This window comes from Petaurus breviceps, unplaced genomic scaffold (genome assembly GCF_028583685.1).
Source record: "Petaurus breviceps papuanus isolate PSGF00001 unplaced genomic scaffold, PetGlider_PUasm1.0 91133, whole genome shotgun sequence".
Taxonomy (NCBI): domain Eukaryota; kingdom Metazoa; phylum Chordata; class Mammalia; order Diprotodontia; family Petauridae; genus Petaurus; species Petaurus breviceps.
The window spans coordinates 55,370,899-55,394,912 of NW_027187419.1; the positions used below are offsets into that span (position 1 = coordinate 55,370,899).

At 37.6% G+C, this 24,014-nt stretch overlaps 1 long non-coding RNA gene across 4 annotated transcripts in view; it reads left to right on the plus strand.

Annotated features, from left to right (window-relative positions):
* The window catches only part of LOC138154893 (uncharacterized), a 311,748-nt gene that overhangs the window by 142,666 nt on the left and 145,068 nt on the right, over window positions 1-24,014 (plus strand). For all 4 annotated transcript variants that reach the window (XR_011166705.1, XR_011166703.1, XR_011166706.1 and 1 more), the window contains one exon: window positions 12,915-13,007. This is a non-coding gene — a long non-coding RNA (uncharacterized lncRNA). The remainder of the gene's footprint in view (window positions 1-12,914; window positions 13,008-24,014) is intronic.

Below are 24,014 nucleotides of genomic sequence, written 5' to 3' on the forward strand. Positions count from 1 at the left end.
AGTTGGTATTTCTGACCCTTTGGTAAGTCTCTAAGAATTATCTACTCAGTGATGAGGATGAAGGGAGTATTTAAACCTGAAGGGAACCTTAGAGATCATCTAGTTCAATGCCCTTATTTTTCATATAGAGAAACTGAGACCCAGTTTCTGGACTGAGGAAATTGAGACATTGAGTCCAAAGTCATTCAGGTAGTAAGGGACAGCTACAGGATTTATATTCAGGTTATGAACTTCCTCAATGTAGGGAGGTTCCATATAGAAAAAACTGAAAAGCCATGACCCATTGAAGTGATTGGTACATGCAAACTACAGTCCAGCACAAGAGCATGTAGAATCACTGCCCAGAGTGATTGTAAGGTGCAGGAGGAGAGGCAAGAAAAGAACGAAACTGTTTGAAAAACATTTTGGAGTTGTGAGAATAAGCAATAGGGCAATGTTCATAAATATTCTCTGACAAGAAGACTGCTAGCATGAAGGGGAAGGGTGAAACAGGACAAAGTAAGGCAAAGCACAACTATTGTCACACAGATAACTGTCATTTATGAATTTCTCGATTAAAATTCTAAAAATTATGGCAACTGTCTCAACTTCCCACCAAACAACAAAGCAGGATTTAATTTAATTGAGCAAGAATTTGTTAAGTGCCTACTATGTGCCAGGCCCATTGGTATCTCCTGGAAATATAGAGATATAAAGAATAATCCCTGCCCTTTAGGAGTTTATAATCCCCTGGAACAAAATAAAGGGCACAAACAACAACAATCTCAATCAGCATTCAAATCAACACCTGTCAGACTATCTTGCACATAGTAGGAGCTTTGTGAATGTTGAATCAATGACATGCCTATAAGCAGACTATTTCCTCTTCTCCCATTGGTGAACATGTGCGAACACAAAGGCTGATGAAAGGAGATAAAATTTGGAGTTAGTGATTCTGTCTTTAGCAAATGTTTCTAATCAGATTGCATGATTTGATTCAAAACATTTCTTCTCCTTATCTTCTATTTAATTAAAGAATGTTTAAGAATACAACATAGTATTAGTCGGGCTAGGTATCGAGGAGTTCTCCCAAGGTCTTATCCAGGTGTCCCCTTGTCTTGTTCTGAACATCTTGTCTCAACAACCCTTATCTCTGGCTGTGTCTGTCAGAATCCAGAAAAACCATGGAAAGGGGGAAATCTAGTCAAACATCCAGATGTTCTGACTACCCAATGCCAAACATCTGTATCTTTGCAAACATCCAGAGGATTAACTATGTTTCCCACTCTTTTCGGTTTTCTTCCTCATCTTGGTGTTGTATAAACAGTCTTTAATGCTGTGTGTGGGACCAGGACAGTAGAGTGGGTGCAGGTATTTACTTGGTCTTGGTTTGTCACTGTGGTTCTCATTTAGCAAGCTGGCATTTACAAAGATAAGAGTGCCTTGTTTAGCAACTAATTAAACACACTGGATTACTAAGACAGAGAATCTTAGGATGAAACATATGTTTTGATGAAATGGCTTCCTCTATTAAGAGACTACCATCCACAGTTCATGCACAGGTACATACCTTGTCAATATATTGATTTTATTTTATATAATTGAGAAAGTTTATGGCATTATTTGATTCAACCACAAAAATGTAGTAGGTACCTACTATGTGGGGGGCACAATTCTAGGCTCTAGATAACTAAAAGCAAACGGAATAATCTTCCTCCCCTAGAGGAGTTTACATGAGACTGTAGGGCTTTAACATACACTCAAACAATTCCACAAAGTGAAAGCATAACTGAAGTAAAATAGGAGCAACCACAATAATAAATGTGAATGGTACTTTGCTCTGGGGAACACAAGGTGTTTTCCCGTGTTATTTTCAAGGTACCTCCACTTGCTAATTAAGGACCAGTTCAATATATAAAAATCTGTGATTTTACCCATTAGGGAGCCCTGATGTAGAAATTAAGCTATAATTTATTGTCTCACTACTAAGCTCTAAGCTTGGAGACTCACACAGTTAGAAGAGGTGGGATTTGAACCCAGGGTTTACCGACTGCAATCCCAGCATCTGCACCACTCTCTCTTGGAGTCTCCAGTTAATGTCACCGTTTTGTGGAGAGGGGAAACAAGACACCCACCTGCCTTTGGCCTTCTAGAACAAGTACCAGACATATGTCTGTGCTGTTTCCAATATGTACCCGCATCGGTGATTTCTTGCTGGTTTCCCAGTTGCTTATTTGATCCTGTGCTAAAAAGGCCTTGCCCACCAGAGAAGGTAGAGAATTCAATCTTCTACAAAGATTCTGAGTAGGGTGAACAATCCCTCATTTGTTCATTGACAAACAAAGCTGATGATTTACTCTAACATAGTCCCCCATGGGAAAGGAGTGGTGTGGGCCTGGGAGGAGTGTTGGGGGCAAAGGGGGGTGGGCCAGGAAATTTCTCACACCTTCCCACTTCAGAACACTTTGGCACACACCTAATTTTTTGTCACGCCTTTTGTTCTGGTAAAGTTGAGCTGTTGGAGAGATTACATGGACGGCTCCAGACCCAAACACTGATTTAAAGGGAAATAGCACCAGCTGCCGTTTGTTTGTCAATGAAAGAGACTCTTTGGGGGCCCTTTTCGGTGCTGAACAATGCAGACAATGAAAAAAGTCTGCCAGGACTCCATCCGTAGTAATAGGCGTCACTTCTAAATCCTAGGAATGTGCACTGAACTACTCCTCCCTCTGGTTCGAGGCTTTGTTTTTCAAAGTAGGCAGGATTCTGGGTGGGCAGGGGATCTTGTGAGGGTCTCAGAGAGTGCCCCAGCTCAGGACCCTGAAACATTTGCACTCTTGTGATCTGGGATATGTGCTTAAGGCATACAAACAGTGAGGTCTGCAGAAACAAGGCATTGTTATTAGCAGGACCAAAAATGGAATTAGGGAAGCCCAGTAGATAGGCAGATGATAGAAGTGTGACCTTGGACAAGTCACCTAGTCCCTTGGAGGCTTAGTTTCCATACCTGTAAAATGGACATAATAAAAGCCATTGTGTTCAAAGGGGGTGTTGTGAGACTCCAGCGAGGTAATGGCTATAAAACTCTTTGCAAACTTTAAAATAAAATGTTTATTATTATAACCACAATTATCATTTTTATGATTATGCATAGTCATTTATTAACAGGACTCACACATAAGTAATATTGCTCCATGGGTCACTAGAAACATGCACAGAATAATTTGGACTTAGTCTCTATTTTTTCTTCAAATGCAACTCCCACTCAGAGAGAGACTTTGAATCAAGGCGGAAATAAGCAAGAATGCGATCTCTCCTGTGAGATAAGGCTCCTGATATTCTTTGAAGACAAGCTAAGAATAGAGATGGGTCCTGAGATGTTAGCTATCTTCATGGAACTGACATTAGGTGACAGGGCTTTCAAAGCCTCGATTTCATTGCCTTGTCCTTGCCAGTCACATCTGCCTTAACAATCCCCTTTTGTGCAGGTAAAATACTTCTGTCCATGTTTTTTTGGCTCAGGAGCTGAGCAAGATGATCATACCCACATATGTGCTTTCACTTAACTTTCCTTAAATAAACAATGAAGTCTGCTTAAATTACAGCGAAATTAGTTGTGTGCCTGAGGGGCTACAGGCTGGGGGTGGGGGAAAGACTGAAGAGGGTGGTCATGTTAATCTGGCTGTAGATACAACAACACAAAAAAGGCATTTCCCAAGTAATTTATGATTACCGTCATTTAATTCCACCAAAGAAAAAGACTCCCCCTATTTTCAGTAACCATACTTACATCATGCTCCTCCAAAATTTTGGAGTCTTCTGCTATCATTGCTGTGGCTAGGATTCTTCCCTTAATTTCTAACTTTCCAAAGATAAAATGTAGTAATAACAACAGCAGCGACAACAACAATAATTTGCAAAACATGGCAGGAGAAAATTATGTGGCAGCAAAGGGTAAAGAACCCTAGACTGGGTGTCAGGTGGCCTGAGTACTAATCCTAGCTTTGCCACTACCTAGATCTGTGACAGGCAGCTTACCTAACCTTTATTAACCTCAGTTTTCTTACCTGTAAAATAGGGATAATAGTGCTCCTGCTACTTTATAGCATGGCTATGGAGGTTAAAAAAAAATAATGCCCAGCAAACACTTTGTAATTGTAAAGGACTGTATAAATGTCAAAGCGCCATCAGCATTCTTCTCATTCTTCTCATTTTATATTTGATGGAATCCAGATAGAAAGGATCATGGGACACATTGCTATCTTACTATTTTTCCCCTTATGTTTAAAGTTCATGGAGCACAGGTGGATAGAATGATTGTGGGTTTTTTGTAATAAAATAAACATTGGGATGAAAACTCATTTTCTGAAGTCTCACTAAACAGTAAGACTCAGAAGAATACTAGTAGCAAACAGTATGATGGAGATGATATATTCTTCCTCATGTTCCCACATGGGTTTGAATGAAAGAATAAAGCATGTGTTAAGTGTTTGCTACGTGCAAAGCCCAGCGATTAGCACTGGGGATACAAATAGAAAAGTTGGACTGTCCCTGGTCTCAAGACGCTCACATTCTAATGGGGGAGAGAATATATATGGGAGATTTCAGCCCCAAGTCAGGTGCAAAACTACCATGCCCCCTAGGGAACAATGACAAAGCAGATGCTTCTTTAAACTTTTTATTTTAATTCAATTAAAAAAATTTTTTTTGGATGGAGGAAGGCAGGGCAATTGGGGTCAAGTGACTTGCTCAAGGTTCCACAGCTAGTAAGTGTGTCAAGTGTCTGAAGTTGGATTTGAACTCAGGTCTTCCTGACTCCAGGGTTGGTGCTTTATTCACTGCACCACCTAGCTGCCCCACAACTTAAATTTTGATATTTTTTCCTGCCAGGTATCAATATTTTGAGAGTGTTTTTATTCTGTGTCACTATTACAATTTTTTACCACCTCCTTCAAACCTTTTTTTTTTCAAATTGTTGGTAGAGTTCAGATAGAAATGGTCCTTTGATGAGGTCCTGGTATTAATCTTATACTTAATGTTCTATGGATATTGCAAGGTGGATAAAATAACTGCTTTTTGCAGTCAAATCAAAGTCTTAGGATATAAACTTGTCATTTGGAGGCTTACTGAAAGCACCCACAGTATAACTCATTTCCATAGCAGATAGGACAAGAGGAATGATATACATGTTATTCATGTTCCTATATGATTTTCTCTTCTACTAAGTCTCTATATTTTGAAAGCTTTTTGTTCCTTATAACTTGGAAATTATGGATAATTTGTGAATTGGTATTTATTAAAAATTATTAAGCTTTTATGGATCGATGTTAATTCGGGCAATTATGAGCAACCATCTTGCCTGTAATAACGATCTGGTTTATTATTATTATTTCTTAGAAGCAGAATGGCCCTTATAGATCATCTCTTCTAGGTACTTACTTGTTAAGAACTTCATTGAATTTCTTTTTTGAAGTGTTTTGATAACTATATTTCAATATAATTTGTTTCCTTTGCAATCCTATGAATTTTATTTTACTCATTGTAAAAGTACTGTTCTCAGAAGAGGTCTATAGATTTCATCAGACTACCAGAGGGGGCCATGGTATACAAAAATGTTAAAAACCCTGGCTCCAGTGCAACTTAAACATTTTACTAAAAGAGCCCTAAATGATTTCCCCAAGATCATATAACCAGATGATAGCAAAGCTGGATTTGGATTAGTTCACATTTAAGGTCTTTTCCTAATGCAATGTAATGCAAGTTAGCTACAAAATATATTGACTGATGGCTAATCAATCAATTCTTTACTAAATTTTAATTGCCAGCTTTGGTGAGTGAAGTCTCATGCTCGCAAAAATATCTCAGATCATCCATCTCCAAGTCAAAGAGTAAGAGTAATTTATTAAATTCTTAGGGGAAGGAAAAAAAAATATGCAGCCATTTAATCAGTGTTCTGAGTTTAATTTTAATTTTTTTCTCTATCCCTGTTTATTCCAAATCTTTTTCCATATCTTCCTTTTTTTTAATAGAATTTCTAAGTTGGAAGGGCCCTCAGTGGCCATCTAGTTGAACTCCTTGCTAGAATGAAGAATCACCTCAATAACATCTCTAGCTAATACCATCTAGCTTTTTTTTTTTTGTAATCTGCAGTGAAGGTAACACTACCTTTCAAGGCAGTTCATCCCAATTTTGGACAGTTCTAACTGTTGGGAAGTTTTTTCTTACACTGAAGTGAATAATGCTTTCCTGAAATTTCTACCCTTTTTCTCCTATGTCTGACCTTTGGGGTCCAGAAGAACAAGTCTAATCCCTTGTCCATGTGACAACTCTTCAGACTAGGAAAGGACCCTCAAGATCATCTAATCCACTAACTATTTATGTGTTCTTACACAAGTAAGTTAAACTCTTCATGTCTCAGCTTTCTCTGTGATTCTTTCTATGTCCAAGAACTAATGATAATAAAAAGAGCTCTATTCAATTCTTTGACAGATGCACAAAACTCCTTAATAGGTTCTGTGGTAAGTTAGCTCACTTCATGTTAGTTAAAACTAATGCAGTATTTTTCTTATCCCCCTTAAAACCATTTTGACCTTTTTGGTCCTTTCTTCTTTTTGTGACTTGATTCCCCCTTTTATTATACTCAAGTAGATTGAAATGGGAATTTGCAGCAGAGTCCCCTCTCCCACTCCATGCCCATTTCTTATACCTCTAAGAAAATGGAATGCTCATTTATCAGTATTTGGGTAATGTTTCCCTGAGTATTTCTTTCCTTGTGGTTGGCATATGGGATCCAAACTGAGAAAGTAACAGGAGAAATCAAAAAATTTCAGATTAGATTGGAATTGGATCTAGAAGAATAAACACATTGGGTGTGGGTTGGTGGTGGAAAGAATTAGTTTTATGGTCATTTTGGCTAGGATCACAAGTGCTGTTCACCCTCACCCTCCCGTCATGGCCCTACTCACACAGGTTGGAAGCCTTAGACAGTAAGCATCTTTTTTACTTTTCTGGGTAAGCATTGGGCAGACATCTGCACTTTGGGAGCCTCCACTGACCTCCAACTTTGAAGGTCCGCCATCTGTAATGGATAGGCCAGGGAGGGATTCTGACTTCTGTACCCCAGGTCACTGTGATCAGTTTCAACTTTAAAGGGTGGTTTCTTCAAAAGATGTTGAAAAGCTGCTTTAAGTTGTGTGACCTCATAGCAAATCTAAGCTGCTCCTTCTCATCAAATTTCCTCTTCAAGGAGCCAGCATATGTAATTCTTCAAGACTCAGCTTTATTCAAATTGCCACATGGAACCCAAAGATTGCCCCCATTATGCAAACAGAGCCCAACATAATACATTATACATTTTAAAGATTTTTTCTAAAGGAAGTCTCCATAAGATTCACTCACTGAACTGATATGGTACCTTCTGAAACAAATTGAACACACTGGTTCTGTCCCAGAGCAAGAAGGGATCAGGAACCCCTTAAACTGCCTATCTTGAGTGGCTAGAGATTCCTTTTGCATTTCATAACCCACACTTGAGAGATCCAGTTTAGTTTCTGAAATCAATTGAACATTCCTATACAGTCTGTTATTGTGAAAGAAGAAATACCTTGTTACAATGAGATTTTTTTCTCCAATTTTTTTAATGGAAGAAAAAAAAAAAAGACATGATTCTAGTCCTCAGAGACAGTTGGGAGTTTTGCTTCATTGGAAATTTCTTAAGACTTCTCTTTCAATCAATCCATTTTCATAATTAAGTTATTGTAGGTTTATACCAATACCTCATCTTCACAAAAATCTAAGTTTTCATATCTATGGAAATCAGTGATTTCAACCTTTAATATAAATTTAAACTTGTACTATTACCCTGGTATTCTCCTTTGGGCATGAAACATGCTTTACTAAAAGGATACTATCTGTTTCAGGAATTATTTTAACCCCAAATTCCAGTGAACCGCTCCTTTGAGAATATGGGAGGGCATGAGATAGAGGCAGCCTGCTAATAGCAATTAAATCATTGGAGTGAGTAGCAAAAAGCATACTGATGTCCATTGTTCATTGACTTTAGGAGGTACCCATCATCTTAGAACTGGCAATGAGTTGGGAGCCTTAATCAAAGACCTTAATAAAAGACCTTAATCAAACTAGGGAAGATTATTAGTCTGGGAGGGAACCTTGAGCTTGAAGCAGCATGAGGGAAAGCCAGGATGAAGGAAGGACTTGAAAGGTCTGACTTACGCTCAATTCACAGTGCTATTTTCCAAGTCTAGGACCAGTAGGTTGAGCAGGCTACGTAAAAATAAAGGGCAGAACCAGCTATTAAAATTGGGTTGGTGAAATATTATAGATATACCAAATAGGGATGGAGAAGACAGGTAGAAGAGAGAAAAAAAAGTGAAATTCCAATGATCAGATTTTGAAAGGGGGTTCTGGAATCATGTACATGAAACCTGAGAAGATTGTTGAAAAGTCTGGAAAGGGAAGAATCCTCCTATTTCTTCAAGTCAATGGGAAACAAAAATCAGAGAAGTTATACAGAGGAGAAAACACCAGGCAATACATAGAGTCCCAAGGAAGGATGGAAAGAGAGAGAGACAGACAAAGAAACAGACATAGACACAGATAGACATAGACAAACACAGACACACAGAGAGAGACAGAGACAGAGACAAAGAGACAGAGAGATAGAGAGAGACAGAGAGAAAGCTCAATCTCACATTAGAGAAAATTTCCCCAAAGTATATGCAGCTAATTAGAAATAGGTTCAGGCTCCAGAAGTTGCCTCTTTCCTCTCTCTTTAGTGACCTCTCCTAGAAGAGTGCTCAGATTCATGTGCGTCTTCTCTCAAAATCAGAAGCCAGAAGAATTTGTCCTCTCACACTCTCACCAAGTGGACCCTCCACATAAGCCATAAAGTAATCATTACCTCTACCAGTGAGGGGGATCTTATACATATACCTAAGGTTATAAATATAATTGGTTTTCTTTGTAATCCTATATATTTTCCTTTTGCATTTAAAAAGATTGTTCTTATGAGGAGTCTGTTTGCTTCTCCAGAGAGACAAAGTGGTCCATGACCCCAACATGGTGAAGAGCTTCTAGCCTGGGTAACAGTAGTTAAGAGAATTTCTCTAGCTAGCAAGCTTAACAGGAAGAAGTTACAATCCTTGGTGATGATACTACAAGGGAGAGGTGTCAACTATAACTCTATACCCAGACCTCAGGTTAATGGAAATAGATCTCAAAAGACTGAAATATCAACATCTTTGCCAAACCAGATACACCAGCCAGAGAAAGCAGAGAGCTGAAGAAACATTTCAAGGTAAGACTTGATAGAAGAGGGATAGTAAGAAAGGTAAATGAAGTTAAGAGCAGAGCCCACTTCCTTATTGGTGTAAGGTGCCTGGTTAACAATGGTGCCCAGTGTCGCACAGGTATTTAGTGAAAGAGGCAGGATATGAGCTCAAGACCTTTGACTCCAAAGCCAGTGCTCTTTCCACTTTGCCAAGCTGCCTCTTATATTTAGCACGTGGACAATAATATAACTCAAACTGAATTCCATTACATGTAATAACAGTATAAGTCAAATATAATTTGGGCCAGATTTCTCAGATCTGGCTAGTGGCCCATTAATTTTGAGGATTATATTAGAGACAACATGATGCAGTGATAAGAAAGTTATCACTGAACTCAAAGGCAGACTTGGTTTCAAATCTAACCTCTGATACATACTGACAACATGACCCTGGATGGGCAAGTTACAACTTCTTAGTGCCCTCAGGGAACTCTCTATGACAATAAATTATGGAGAGGTTGATGATCTGAATTTCCTCATCCAGAACTTTTTGAATGGATGAAATAAAAGGTCCAGAACCCCTACCTCCTCTCTTCTTTCAAAGTGCAACAAGATAGTACTCCAACCCAAGCAATGACTAGTATTATATAAGGTTCTTTGAAATGATTCTTGACCTTTCTAGTTGTTTTGAGAAATGTTGAGTAAATGGTCCACCATTGTACCCTCAAAGAAACCACCCTGAAGACATGTTTCAGTCAAATAAAATTTGCTATTTTTGATACTAGAATCATATTGATCTCTGAGAAGGAACAAGCATCCATGAGAATTAATGTACTCTATTGGATTGTTTTCATTCAGTTGTTTCAGTTATGTCTGACTCTTTGTGACCTCATTTGGGATTTTCTTGGCAAAGATACTGGAGTGGTTTTCCACTTCTTTCTCCAGTTCATTTTAGAACAAGGAACAAGGAACTGAGGCTATCAGGGTTAAGTGACTTGCCCAGGTCACACAGTTAGTTAAGTGTCTGAGGCCAGATTTCAACTCAGGAAGATGTGTCTTTCTGACTTCAGGTTTAGCACTCTATCCATCGTGCCACTTAGCTGCCCCATTTTGCATTAGTAAACCAGAATATCAAAGAATATGAAAACCTTATCAAAACTACAGGTGTCTTTTTGATTTGATTGCTGATTAAAATGTGACTTCAATTCACAATGTCACCATTAAAGGACCCAACACAACAAAGTATTTCAGGAACCTGACAATTTCTTGTAATTCCCTGAAAGACAGATGTACATTCCTGTGAAGGCTTTGAAGTTAAAAATAAAAATTAAAAAATTAAAATTAAAGGATATTTTCAGGAATGTAGTAATCATCTTAATACATATATTTCAGGCTATTTTCCTTTTAAGCTATGTGGGGGGTGGGGGTACTGAGGGAAGGAGGATTGGGCAGGGTGTTAAAAACTGACAGAACTCCTGGCTGGAAAGGAATGCAGAAAATAAGGTAAAGTAAAGCTTTGTAAGTCATTTGAGATCAATCGTCAGAGAATGTGTCTCAGCTTTGTCATTATCAGATTAATAGCTGACTTCCAATTTAAGCTGGAATTATTTGGATAACAAAAATCAAAAGCAAAGTTTTTGCAAACAATTTTTCCCCAGAGCAAAATAAACCATATTAGGGGATGTGGATTTGTGCGCTTGTCACCACACCCTTCTAGCTCCAAGAAGCCCAATATAATTCATAAATGCTTCATGGTAGTTCTTCCTTCCACTTTACCAGTTGGTTCCATCTTGAGGTAAACCTGGGAGCAAAATAAAATCTTTATGAAATCATTGAATTTCCAGGTGAGTATAGAATGTGTGCTAAAACACTAACTTGAAGGGTATCTAAAACAATTATTCAAAGTGATTTTCAGAGCAGTCTATAATTTGAAAATGAGGATTCATATTGGGTCAGATATGTCTTAAATTTGTTCTTCATTATCTGTGCTTTAGTAGGTACCAGAAATAATCAGGGGGAAAAACCCATCAGGGGCTTTTGAATGAAAATAGAATGCCATGAAGGGGAACAAAAGAAAAGGAAACGTGTGCTACTTGAAAGCAATACTAGATGGGTCCATGGGGTTTATTAGGAGCAAAAACTGAAATATACAGAGTAGATATAGGAGGTAAGGGGAATGGAGGGCTGGCCAAGTGAAAGAGAAAAGAGATGTCACTGCTACGTAGACAGGAACCTGGGAAAGGTAATATTTCAGATAGTTTTTGAAGCAATATGAATAAGATGTTTAGTGTACCCTAGATGAAAAATATTACACACTAAAGTGACAAGTGCAAATCTCTGAGAGTAAAGTGGACAGGGTTTAGGGTGACTATACATGACAATTTAGGGACACAGAAGGCAGATTAAATAGTTGAGGATTACAGAAATGATTTAAAGCAGAGGCTACATAGCATTTCAGGTTAGGAGGAAATGAAAGGGTTCTTTAAAGCAAGCTGATCTGACAAAAACATTCATTGAAAAAATAAGATAGCTCTCATTGAAAAAAGTCTTTTCAGGTTTAACTAAATTTTTTTTTCTGCAAATATTCTGCATTATCTTCATTCTACAGATAAGGAAACTGAGGTTCATAGAGATTAAGTTGGTTGGTTGTTGTACTTCATTCTTGAAGAGGACCAAAATGGCATCACTATGTTGGAGTCAGGTTACAATGCATCTGACTGTGGCTTATCAGACCATTAGGATCTTGGAAGGTTCTACCACAGGTTGGGCCCAAATAGTTCACATGAACATTTGGAGTGGAGATGACTCTAAAGTTGCACATCTTACATTTCTTTTGAGCTATTGCAATTCTGCTTCACTCATAGAGCACAACATCTTCTTTGATGCGTGCATCACAGTCATTACAAAAGTTCTTTAGAGAGACCTTGAGCGTGTTCTTGTATCACTTCTTCTTCCCTCCATGTGAATGCTTGCCTTGTGTGAGTTCTCTGTAAAATAGTATTTGACATGTGAACAATGTGGTCAGCTCATCAGAGTTGTACTCTTTGCAATAGAGTTTGAATGCTTGGCAGTTTGGCTTGAGAGAGGACCTCAGTGTCCAGAGCCTTGTCTTGTCAGGTGATCTTCATAATGTTCTTAAGACAAATCAAATGAAAGCGATTCAATTTCCTGGCATGGTGCTGGAATACTGTCAAGGTTTTATAGGCATACAACAATGAGGTCAGAACAAAACCTCTGTAGACTTTCCATTTGGTAGGCAATCTAATACCTCTTCTCTTTCATGCTTTCCTTTAGAGCCTCCCAAATGCTGAGTTAGCTCTGGTAATGGATAACCCATCCAAGGCCACATCATTCACTGCTTTTACTTCTACTTATGTGCTACTAAATGAAGTTGGAGAAAATCAGGGAATTGTGTTCAGCTGGATCCACTATAAATTTATGTTGCATAATCTCAACTGGTAGCACAGCAATCATTTTATACCTTCCTAGTTGACTCACTATTCCACTCACCATAGTAGCTCTTCCAAAAATTTTTATCCCTCTCCAGACCCCTCATGGCTACCTTTTTCATCACCCTCATTTATTTTTTAACCAAAAAATTGAGGACATGCTTTAAGAGATCTTTCTTCTCTCCTCTTTATTTCAGAGCACTCAGATGCCTTTTGTTATTATCTTCTCCTTTACCCTTGTCTCACACGAAGAGATGATCTTCCTTCCAAAGGTTAAATCTTCTACATGTGTAAGTAATCTAATCCATCCTGTCTTCTCCAGTAGAGAAGGGGGATCAGGAAAGCTTTTTGTAGAAAGCGGGGCTTGCTGAGACTTAAAGGAAAGTAGGGAAGCCAGTGACAAGAGAAAAAATTTCAGGTATGTGGGTTGACAGTAGGAGATGTAGTGTCTTTTGTGAAGAATCTCAAGGAGGCTAGAGTCACAAGATTGAAGAGTATCTATCATTCCTCCTGTCTCACTCATCTTCAGTCTCTCCCTGTCTTCAAATGTACCTGTGTGTCCCTAATCCTTAAAAATTCCTCACTTCATCCATCCATCCTCATTTATTATTATCCCATATCTCTCACCTTTGCGGCTAAACTTTCTTGAGAAGGCCATCTTCAATAGATACTTCTACTTCCCTTCCTTTTATTTTCTTCTAAACTTTCTAGAATTTAGCCTCCAATCTTATCATTCTACCCACACTACAATCTCCAAAGTTAAAGATTATTTCTTAATCACCAAATCCAATAATTAAAAAAAAAATCCTCATCTTTGACTCCTCTGCAGCCTTTAATATCAATTGCCTTAATACTCTATTCCCTCTAGCATTTCATGGCATTATTCTCTCTTGGTTCTCTTTGTATTTATCTGATCACTTCTTCTCAGTCTTCTTTGCTGGATCTTTTTCTAATTTACTTCCACTGTGGTGTTTCACAGGGCTCTGTCATAGATCCTCTTGTCTTCTCAATCTATATTATTTCACATGATGATCTCATAAATTCCTATGGATTCAATTATCCTCTCTATACTGATGATCATCAGATCTACTTATCCAACTCTAAACTCCCTTGACCTTCATTTTTCCATCTCCAACTCTCTGTTGGACATCTTGAACCATGTGTTCTATAGATATCTTCAATTCAATTTGTTCAAAATGGAACTCTATCTTTCCCCTAACATTCCACTTTTCATAACTTTTCTTAACTTCCCTATTACTGTTGAGGACAGTATCATCCTCTTGGTCACTCACAACCTAGATGTTATTTATACTTGTCTCCTTACTCTCCATAGCCAATCTATTGCCAGAGCCTGTAGATTTTACCTTCCCAACATCTCTTATGCGTATACTTCTCTCTTTAGACTCTGCCTTCATTTTGGTATGGGCTCTAATCACTTTGTACACAGATCATTGTAATAATCTTCTGATTAATCTCCCTGCCTTTATTCTCTCCCCATTCCTGTGCACTCTCCAGTTATCTGTAAAATTAATCTTCCTAAAGCACATGCCATCTCCTTATTCAAAAACCCCTAAATGATTCTCCATCACCTCCAGGATCAACATTAAATTTTCTGATCTTCAAAACCCTTCAAAACTGCCTCTTCTCCAACCTTTTCAATTTTCTGACACCTTACTCCCAATCCTTACTTGCTCTTCCGTCTGTCTAGTGACATTGGCCTCTTTGAGGTGCCTCAAAAAAGATACTACATCTCCTGACTTTCACTGGCTGCTCACATACCTGAAATTCTTTCTCTTGCCCCTGGCGTCCCTGGCTTCCTTTAAGTCTCAGCTAAAACCTTCCCTTCTACAGAAATTCTTTCCTGATCCCCCTTAATTCAATAGAGGGAATGACTTCCTTCTGTTGATTATCTCTAATTTATCCTCCATATAGATTGTTTGCATGTAGTTGTTTATGTGTTGTTTCCCTTATCTGATTCTGAGCTCCTTGAGAGCAAGGCCTACTTTTGCTTTTCTCCACATGCCCAGCTCTTAGAATAGTGTCTGGCTCATAGAAAACACTGAATAAATGCTTGTGAATTGACTGATACCTGTGTCACCTTCAGAAAGTCACTTTATCTCTTTGAACTTCTCTATTCTCCCTTAGGTAAAGCATACAAATTACTAGAATTAGAGAACATAGATTTAAATACTTTTTTTCTGCCATCTACTACCTGAATTATCTTATTTATTGACTGACTAATCATTTCTATGGAATGTGTGGCATTGTTTTTCCATAGTTCTTCAATTTTTTTGGTAGCTCTCAGATTGCAGTGTCCTATTAAGAATTACATTCTATGGTTATGGAGAATATTCCAGAGCTCTGAGTGTACCCTTCTATTAGGAAGCACATCAATTCCTTCAATGGATTTGATTAAGTCCAGGGTGCTTCCCAGAACTTCCAGAAATAAAAAACTGAGAGCCCTAAGGCATTCTGAATTCTACCTGCACTGGGGATATTGCAATGATTTATAATGTTTTGAATACCACATATTCCAAGTGTAGTTATGTTTAATGATCCTTTTTTTTTATATGTAGAGAGATACTATATGTAGGGAAGATTTTTGGCTGACCAAAATACATTACCAAAGCAGCTGGGTTTTGCTGCTGACAAAAATGCATAATAAAGGTAGGAATGCAGGGCAGGTTGATGGAGAATTTAGTTTCCTTTTTGTCCTGGCTGAAATTCATTTGTGTGCTATGCCAGAAAGCATTTAGGGAATGTAAAACCCCAAATATAATGGTTCTCTTAAACAAAAGGCTACAATCTCCATCCAACCATAGATCTAAAAAAAAGAATTAATCTTAGTCTGAATGCATTCTATTTGATTTTTCTTAGGTGGTATAGTGGCCTTGACTATGTAACAATTAGCCTATGCTTATCAGGGGAGGAGTTTTTGAGACCTGGTTATGTAGCAGGTGACTGAAGAGAAGCATTCCACAAGCTGAGGGCAATGTCCAGTAGGGAGCAAGGAGAGCACCACCAAACTATTCGGGACTAGAAAAGTAATGGTAGTATTATGATGACTAGTAGAGAAATATTGTGTTGTGACCACCATGTCCAGCAGCTGCCTTGATACCTGCAACATATATCCAAGACTACAGAATAAGCTGTTACTATTAAAACAGTGAAGCAAGGAGCCGAGCAAGGACACAATGCCCTGCGAAGTTCTGGCCTCTTAAGAGCATTATGTGGTCATAACCAGAAGAAATCAGTGGTATAAAATAACCTTGCTATGAGTTGTTGTTCCCTTCATGTACCTTGGCCTCACTTGTTGCCTATGTGTGTCTCTCACTCTCCTCACTGATGGAGCGTAGATTTGTGGGAAAGCATGCCCAAGACATCTGAGAGGAATGTTCTATTGCAACTTTTCTTATTATGCTATTTTGATAGTTGCTTTTTCTTTGAATTTATACTGTCTCTGGAAGAAAAGTAAATATATTATTGGAGGCTTGGGAGCTATGTTATTGAATGGATGAAAATCCAAAGAATATATTGAAACTGAGAGCTACCTATTCGAGGTCCCTGTAGATGGAGTGTTCCTGTCTACTATAGGTATGCATTTACTTTTGTATATATGACAGAATATTATGTAACTATAGCATGCTTTTTTTTTTAGCAATTGGGGTTAAATAACTTGCTCAAGGTTACATGGCCAGCCATTTTTGTGTGGGTGCCGAGTATCTGAGGCCAGAACTGATCCCAGGTCTCCCGACGCTGGGGCCGGCACTCTTACTCACTGTGCCACCTGGCCGCCCCCATGCTTTTCTTTTAATGTGTGGGAATCTTAAAAGTCCCTTTTATGACCTATTTTTCTCCAAATAAATTATATCCATTGACAGAAACTATAGACTTATTTTCACTGACTTTTAGAGGTGGTTTGGGGGGCTTATTCAGCAAGCAAACTATTGGATATTTCTTTAAAGAAAATGTAAATTTATCCAAGGTGAACCAAAAGAGCAACTAATTTCCCAAGGATTAAATTGAAAGGGAGAATTGTGAACAATTCAGAATGAAATCTTTTATCTTGTTCATGAATATCACTAATTTCTATTTTACTTTTAACTTCTGAAAATTTCAGTATGGAGAATATGCTTTAAAAACAATTTAAATTACATTTGTTTTAAAGCTTTTAGGGGAAAAGCATGGGCCATTTGGCAGGAGAGGAACCTGGTTACAATCAACTTGTCAGCATCATATTCAAGTAGAAAATACAATTAGGGATTAAGAAACTCCATTTCCCACTCTCACACTCTCAAACTTCCATCCTTGCTTCAGATAGGTTCATTGTCTTTGTGGATAATGAAATTTGAAGTGTGATCCCTAGTCTCAGATATTTTTTGCCTTGATATCCTAATGAAAATCCCTGGTTTCTTCCCTTTGTTTTTTTCATTAACTTGAATGCCAGTAAATTAACCAGGGAATGGAAACAGAAAATCAGTTTTGGATCAGACAGAAAAAAAATGACATTTAGGTTGTTTTTTTACTAACATGAATTGTTTGTAATGGGATTCAGCAAAAATTAACTTTTTATATAGTAGTATGATTAGTGATGAAGTGTAGTCACAAAGTCTTACTATTTTAAAGGCCTTATGTAAAAAATAACAAGTTTTTAAGGGTCCCTTTAAAAATCATGGTTGTCAGTTAGCATAACTATTGACTCCTATCTCTGATTATTGTGTGTATAAAGCCATTATGAGTATGGTCTATGTACTCAGTGAGGGCATCCTCACAGAAAACACAGGGAAGAGGCAATATTTTAGAGGCATTTTTAAAAAATAGAAGGTCACATCTTTGATATTATACAACAGACTTAGAATACATGGCTAATAATATATTTCTGCTGTACTTTTTTTTCAAAACTTTTGACTTGTCAGGGAAATAACAAAAATAACTGCAGCCTAAAGGGTTCTCCTTAAACAAGTTGTCTTTCATGCTTATGTAATACTGTCTCTGGACTCCTCCCAAATCCTGCATATTGTGGAGAGCCAGATCTTTAGAGAATGGCTGACTATTTGTCCCCTTTACTATTCTTCAACTAACCCTAAAGGGTTGAATTTCTAGTACCGTCAGTTATAAGCCCCACCCTGGTTTGTTTCCTATTGATGATTAGGTAGACTTAATTAACTTTTAGGAAGGGTATTTAGAAGAAAAATCATAGTAAGAAAAGTTGTTGGGGTGGCCAGGTGGCTCAGAGAGAAAGAGTACTGGCCCCAGTGCCGGGATGACTTGGGGATCGAATCCAGGCTCAGATATTTAGCACCACACCTAGAAATAATTGGCCGTGTAACCTTGAGCAAGTTACTTAACCCCAATTGCTTAAAAAAAAAAAGGTGTTACAAAAACATCCTACCCCCTCAAAACTAAGGAACCCTTTGCCCCTTGTACAATGCTCATGAGGAGAATGGGCCTAAATATAGAAAATACATTTGGCCAGAGTACTCGCAGCTGCTCCTGGTTACTAAAAGCACTTTTCTTCCTTTGTGAAGTCCTCATGAAATTCTTCTGAAGTGAATCTCTGCTGAGATGAAAGGGTAAGTGGCCTTGTAGAGTCTTAAAGCTGCTTTTATCGATATGTCTAGTTTGTCCTCAGTATGCCTTTCAGCTCTCAGTAGAGATGCTTCCATCAGCAATTTGACACTCTATAAATTCACATGGGAACTCCAAATTTTCCAACCTTTCCAAGTTGACAAATTCATTACATTGGTCAATAAGGATGAAGGAGAGAGATGCCATCCCCACCCTTTCCCAAGGTCCCTCTCAGAAGTCTTTCACCAGCAAATTAGATCATCCCTGGAATTAGTGCTTCTGGAATGCATGATTCATCATTCCTATCTGTGTTCCACTACTGAATCTCTGGACTTTTTTCTTCCACCATTATTCAATAGTCTTTTTATACTGGAAGATCACTTCACCCTTGTGACTCCTTCCTCTGATTGGTCAGTTCCTCTCAGAAACTTCAATTTAACATGAGCAAGAACAGATATATCAACTGATGCAAAAAATTATAATTTTTTATTGAAGCAAATTTTTAATTGCACCCATTTTCTTTACATTATGGATACACTCATATGTATATGTGTATGTGTATATATTTGTATATGTGTATATGCACATGTATGTATATGTATTTAAGAATATAAGATTTTTAAAATACTTGGAAGTACCAAGCTATGTTAACTGATGCAGTATGCACCAATTGACATGTTTCAGTCCTTCCAAGTATTCTTAAATTTTGGTACACTCTTTCATTCCTCTCTGGTGTCACTACTGTGGAATTCTTTCTCAACCATGTCCCTATGTGTATACTTAACCTTGACCTAGGAGACTTCTGACCATGGAAAATCACTCTGCCTCTTCAGCTTCTTCCTCTGATTGGTCAGTACCTGGCATACTCCCTCATTAAAAGGAAAGCACTTTGATGGCAGAAACCAGAGACTATCTTTCCTTTTACCTATATTTATATTCTCAGGACTTAACACAGCATCCGGTACATAGTAAGTCTTTAACAAATATTGTGGACTTGCCTTCCAAACTGGCTTGCTGTGTTATACTTAGACCTAGAGATATTTAAGGTTATTTTAGCCAATCACAAGATATTTCCTCAATGTTATATATTTTCTTTCAATGAACTTTAATTTTCTCAAATTAATAAAGACATTTCCCCCACCTAGTTAATACTTTTGATTAATTTAGTTGATTTCTCTAGGTTTTCTGTGATTAATGGGGATGAGATAGACTATTATCTTCATCATCTTCCCCCAGTTGAACATTTGTCATCTTCAGAAAATCAACTATAGTGCTTTTTACAAAGTCCATAATCCTGAATTCTTTATAAGCTCTCTAGTGAACTGGAAAGTTTCAACATTGTCCTTTTTGAATGCCTTCCCCAATGCTTTATAGTAAAGAGTCTCAGGAAAAGTCTATGAGGTACCATTCATAAACAAATCTGGAAATTAACATTCTTCTAAACTTCTAAAATTAAGCTTCCTATCTCAGTGGGAAAGCCTAGTCCCTCTGATCTTTCAGAACATATGAGACTATCCTTACAGGGATCAAGGACCTGGGGTTGATATGAAGTCAATCCTTCACTGTTCAGGTAAGAAAGCAAGTTGTCCTAGGTGGAAAATCTTTCATGATTCCTTTATTATATATAGAGGTTCTTAATCTGGGGTTTATAATCTTGCTTTTAAAAATACTTTGGTACTGAATCTCATTAACATAGTTTTCTTTGTAATACTATATGTTTTAGTTTATGCATTAAAAAAGATTATTCTGAGAAGTGGTTCATAGGTTTCTCCAGATGCCAAAAATGTCCATGACACAACAATAGTTAAAAACCTCTGCTATAGGGGAAATGAAATGAGAGATATGGATAATATATCTCCAGGTGTCCCTTTCCATACAAGACATATCAAAATACTTCCATGGACCCTTTTACATATAAAGCTATTTTTCTGAGGGTCCAAACAAGGGTCCCTTCACTGTAGGGCACCTGAAATGTCTCCAAATGATTAATGGTAATTCTCACCATTGGACCCAGATAACTGGAGGAAAAAGTGAGACAGGTGACTTTGCACAGTCCTTCCTCACTTAAAACCAGTTTGCTTGCATGTTATCACATAACCTTCCTGATGTCATGGTCTTCTTTGAGAACGAAGGACAAACATCAACAACTAATTCATTAGGGAAGCTAAATGGAGTTCTTAAGTCACTTCTCACTAGGGTAAACAGGTTAACTTAAAAGGAAAACAAATTTAGAAAAGTCACCAGAGTTATGAGTTTCTCACTAAGTATATTAAGCATGTAAAATTGGTTATTCAAGTTTTTAGGTCAGTATGCAAACCTTAACCTATGTACATTTAGTTTATAAGGATCTCAGACAAGATGTTTGGACTCATATGAAAATAGGGCAAGCAGTTTAGTCCTCCTTAAAAATATATATTCCCTTCCTTCCCCCCCAAAAAGGAACATTTGTGAAATACCATAGTGTGTTTTAGACCTACTAAAGCAGTTGGGTGATCTTGAACAAACACAACAGAAATTATTATGCAAGAATTAGAAAAAAACTCAAAAGTTATATAAGAACTGCTCTGACTTTTAAGGAAATGGACAGAAAATATTATAGACTAATGTCTCATCATAATGAGACTTTTGGAATCTTATTCTCTTGGGCCATTGGTCTTGAACAATGTGGATACTTGTTGCTTGGTTATATTTGCTATCACTTCAGTAGTGTGGGGTTTTAGGGTTATTTACTCTCTTTGGGTTAGAGCCAAATCCCTAAAGTTTTTAGAAGCCTCTTAGTCTGCCTTTTTGGAAACTGCAATATCAGAATATGTAGAGTGTTGGATATGACCTTAAAGTGTGGAGAGAATAAGTCTATGGGTAGTTCTCTTACCTAAGAGGAACTCTAATTCTTAAACATGGGAGTGAATTGACATCATATCTGGCCCAGTGCATTGGGAGAATTATAGAGGGACTGATATCTCATTGGTTATAAGCAGAAGCAGCACTTAATGCATACTTTAGTAGATAAATATAAATCAATCATTTGCTACATACACCCGTACCAATTTATTATAGACGACTGTGGCTAAGACCACCAAACATTGATCCATTTGGACCTGGGGTTGTCTATGCCAAATCCTGGTTTATGGATTGAAAGGAATAAAAAAATTTCCTATAGTCTCTTGCCCCTCTTGTATCTGGTAAGTGTTAGCTAGTATTCTCTTCTCTAAGAGGGCTTTACAAGTCTCCTTGAGGTCCTAATTCTTCAGGATTTCTACCTTTCTACATTGTCTAATATGGTGCTATGTTCACTGAGGTGTCAGATAGCACAGATAATGAGGGAATGGAATCTGCTTCAGGAGTCAAGCAAAGATGAAACCAAACTCTCAACTGCATCAATACTCAAGCTTTTTTGGACTACTACAATTCAAAGGATTGATATGAATGGGAAAACTAAGTCTAAGGGAGGGTTAGAGGAAATGACCATTTGTCTGACTTGAATGGTCCAAACTTTCAGTCTTTGTGTTTCTTTACCATCACCCTTACACATCAGTGTTATATTCCATCTTTTCTCAGCTATGCTTATAAAGCTGTTTCCTCAGCCAGGTACTTCTTTCACAGAAGCAGTTGCAACCCCTCCATTTAACTCTGAGGTGTAGTGAGGTAAAGGAGATCGAGTATGTTCATTCATACTGATTATATAACTATTGAGCCAGCATTTAATCAGCCTGAGCTTCAATTTCCTAATCCATAAAATAAAGGGGGAAAGGTAGTTTCTACCTCACAGGTTTGCATTAAAATCAAATGAGATAATGTATTTAAAGTATTTTGTATATATTAAGGTTCAGTACATTGTTATTGTTTAGTCATGTCCAACTCTATGGGAACCCATGGATTTTTTCCATGGGGTTTTCTTGTCAAAGATACTGGGATGGTTTGCCATTTCCTTCTCCAGTTTGTCCTCATTTTTTAGATGAGGAACTGAGGCAATTAGCAGTTAAATTACTTGCCCAGGGTCATACATCTAGTAAGTATCAGCTCAGGTTTCTAACTGTATGTAACAAACTATTTTAAAATTTGCCATAAATTGAGATGATAAAGTAAAATTAAGTGCCAGAATGGAAAAAAAAGCAAGCCTCTCCCCAATCTCTCTATGGGGTTGGTGGAGGCAGCATAGTCTTAGTAGCACTAAATTTTGTCTAAAGGGGGAAGGACAGGAAATATAGTCAATCTGACGGTAATATTGACCATAGAGGTGAACAGGGCTATAGTATGTACATATATAAAATTTTTAAAAGAAAGTTTTACTTTATCATTGGAAAGCACTTAACAAAAATGTATTTTATACAGTATGGATTTTTCTTGAGTATGAATCTGAGTGATTTAAAGTCACAAGATTGGTTGGGCCAATCTCTATAGATGCCAAGGTTCCAGTGATTTTTGCCATCAACCTACTTTCACTTAGCTGGGCTATATGGAAGAATGATGAGAGGGTACAACTATATGCAGTACATAACACTTCTTTATCTCAGACTTCTAACTGTATGTAAGAAACTATTTTACATAATAATTGTCACTTTTAGAAAATTTATCGATGAAAAGACCAGTCACTATTCCAGAAGAACAGTGATAAAGCTTGCAATCAGGAAGTTAGGATTACTTGTTTGTATTTCTCACTTTTAGAGTTTCTTTTCATTGTAAGGCATCTCTGGGTTCCAGCTACAATGAAAGCGTGAGATACTAGGGTTCCTAAACAATTCATCCTGAAAATCTTTTTTTTATTTTTTGCTTTCAAGATGCAAAGAAAATCCCAGTAGAGATTTATTCAAATGATTTTAGGATTTCTTCCCAATGAAGTGGAAAGTCTTCTTAGGTTAAGTAGGAGTCATTAAACAAAAGGGTGGGAGTTTAAGCAGCTTAGGTTGGAAGTAACACTTCCTGGTTTCTTTTTAGTTATTCTAAGGTGTTATGTGATCAAGCTTAAAACAACAGATCATCACATGGAAAATGAGCTGATTACAGCTGAAGCCTCAGTCTATGACATAACTGCTAGTGAGTCTGATTGAAAACTACCATGAGGGGGTAAAGTGAAGAGAGTTTCTTATGTAGGTCTAACTACTCCACTTAAAGAAAAGACCTTGAATTTTATTCTCTTTGCCACTGACATGTAAATCACAGTGGATGATATGCCAGCTTTGATCTTCAAAAGTGTGGCGCTTATGGAAAAAATTAGTTTACTTGAAGTTCACATGACTTAAAAGACTGAACTATCCAATTTATATTTGGATGAAGAAAACAAGAAAGCTGAGAAGTGTAGATAGGCCTATGTGTAGTAGAAAGAGCACTGAAAAAAGCATTTGGAGTGCATGGTTTGGTTAATTTCCAGTGAGCCATGAAATCACAGAAACCTAGGAAAAAGAACTCCCAGGCAAAGTAGCAAGTAATAAAAAGTTTGTCATCATCATCACCACTTCCCTAACTTCAAAAGGTCTTGGGCTCTGAAGGCTCCTTTTCTTGAAATTACAAGGCTAAGGGAGAGACATGGAAATAGTGCTTTGGAAGTCTAAGTCCCCCATCCAAAACCTTCAGTTCATGACAACCCAAGAGAGATTAAGAGGAATCCCTGAATCTATTTTCCATCTTTATGTCTTTTTCAAATATTTACACCAAAGTCAACTCTCATGATGCCACTTGATAGGAAAGGCCAAGAAAAGAGAAGGTAGGTGGGAAAAGTGTGTTCAATTTCC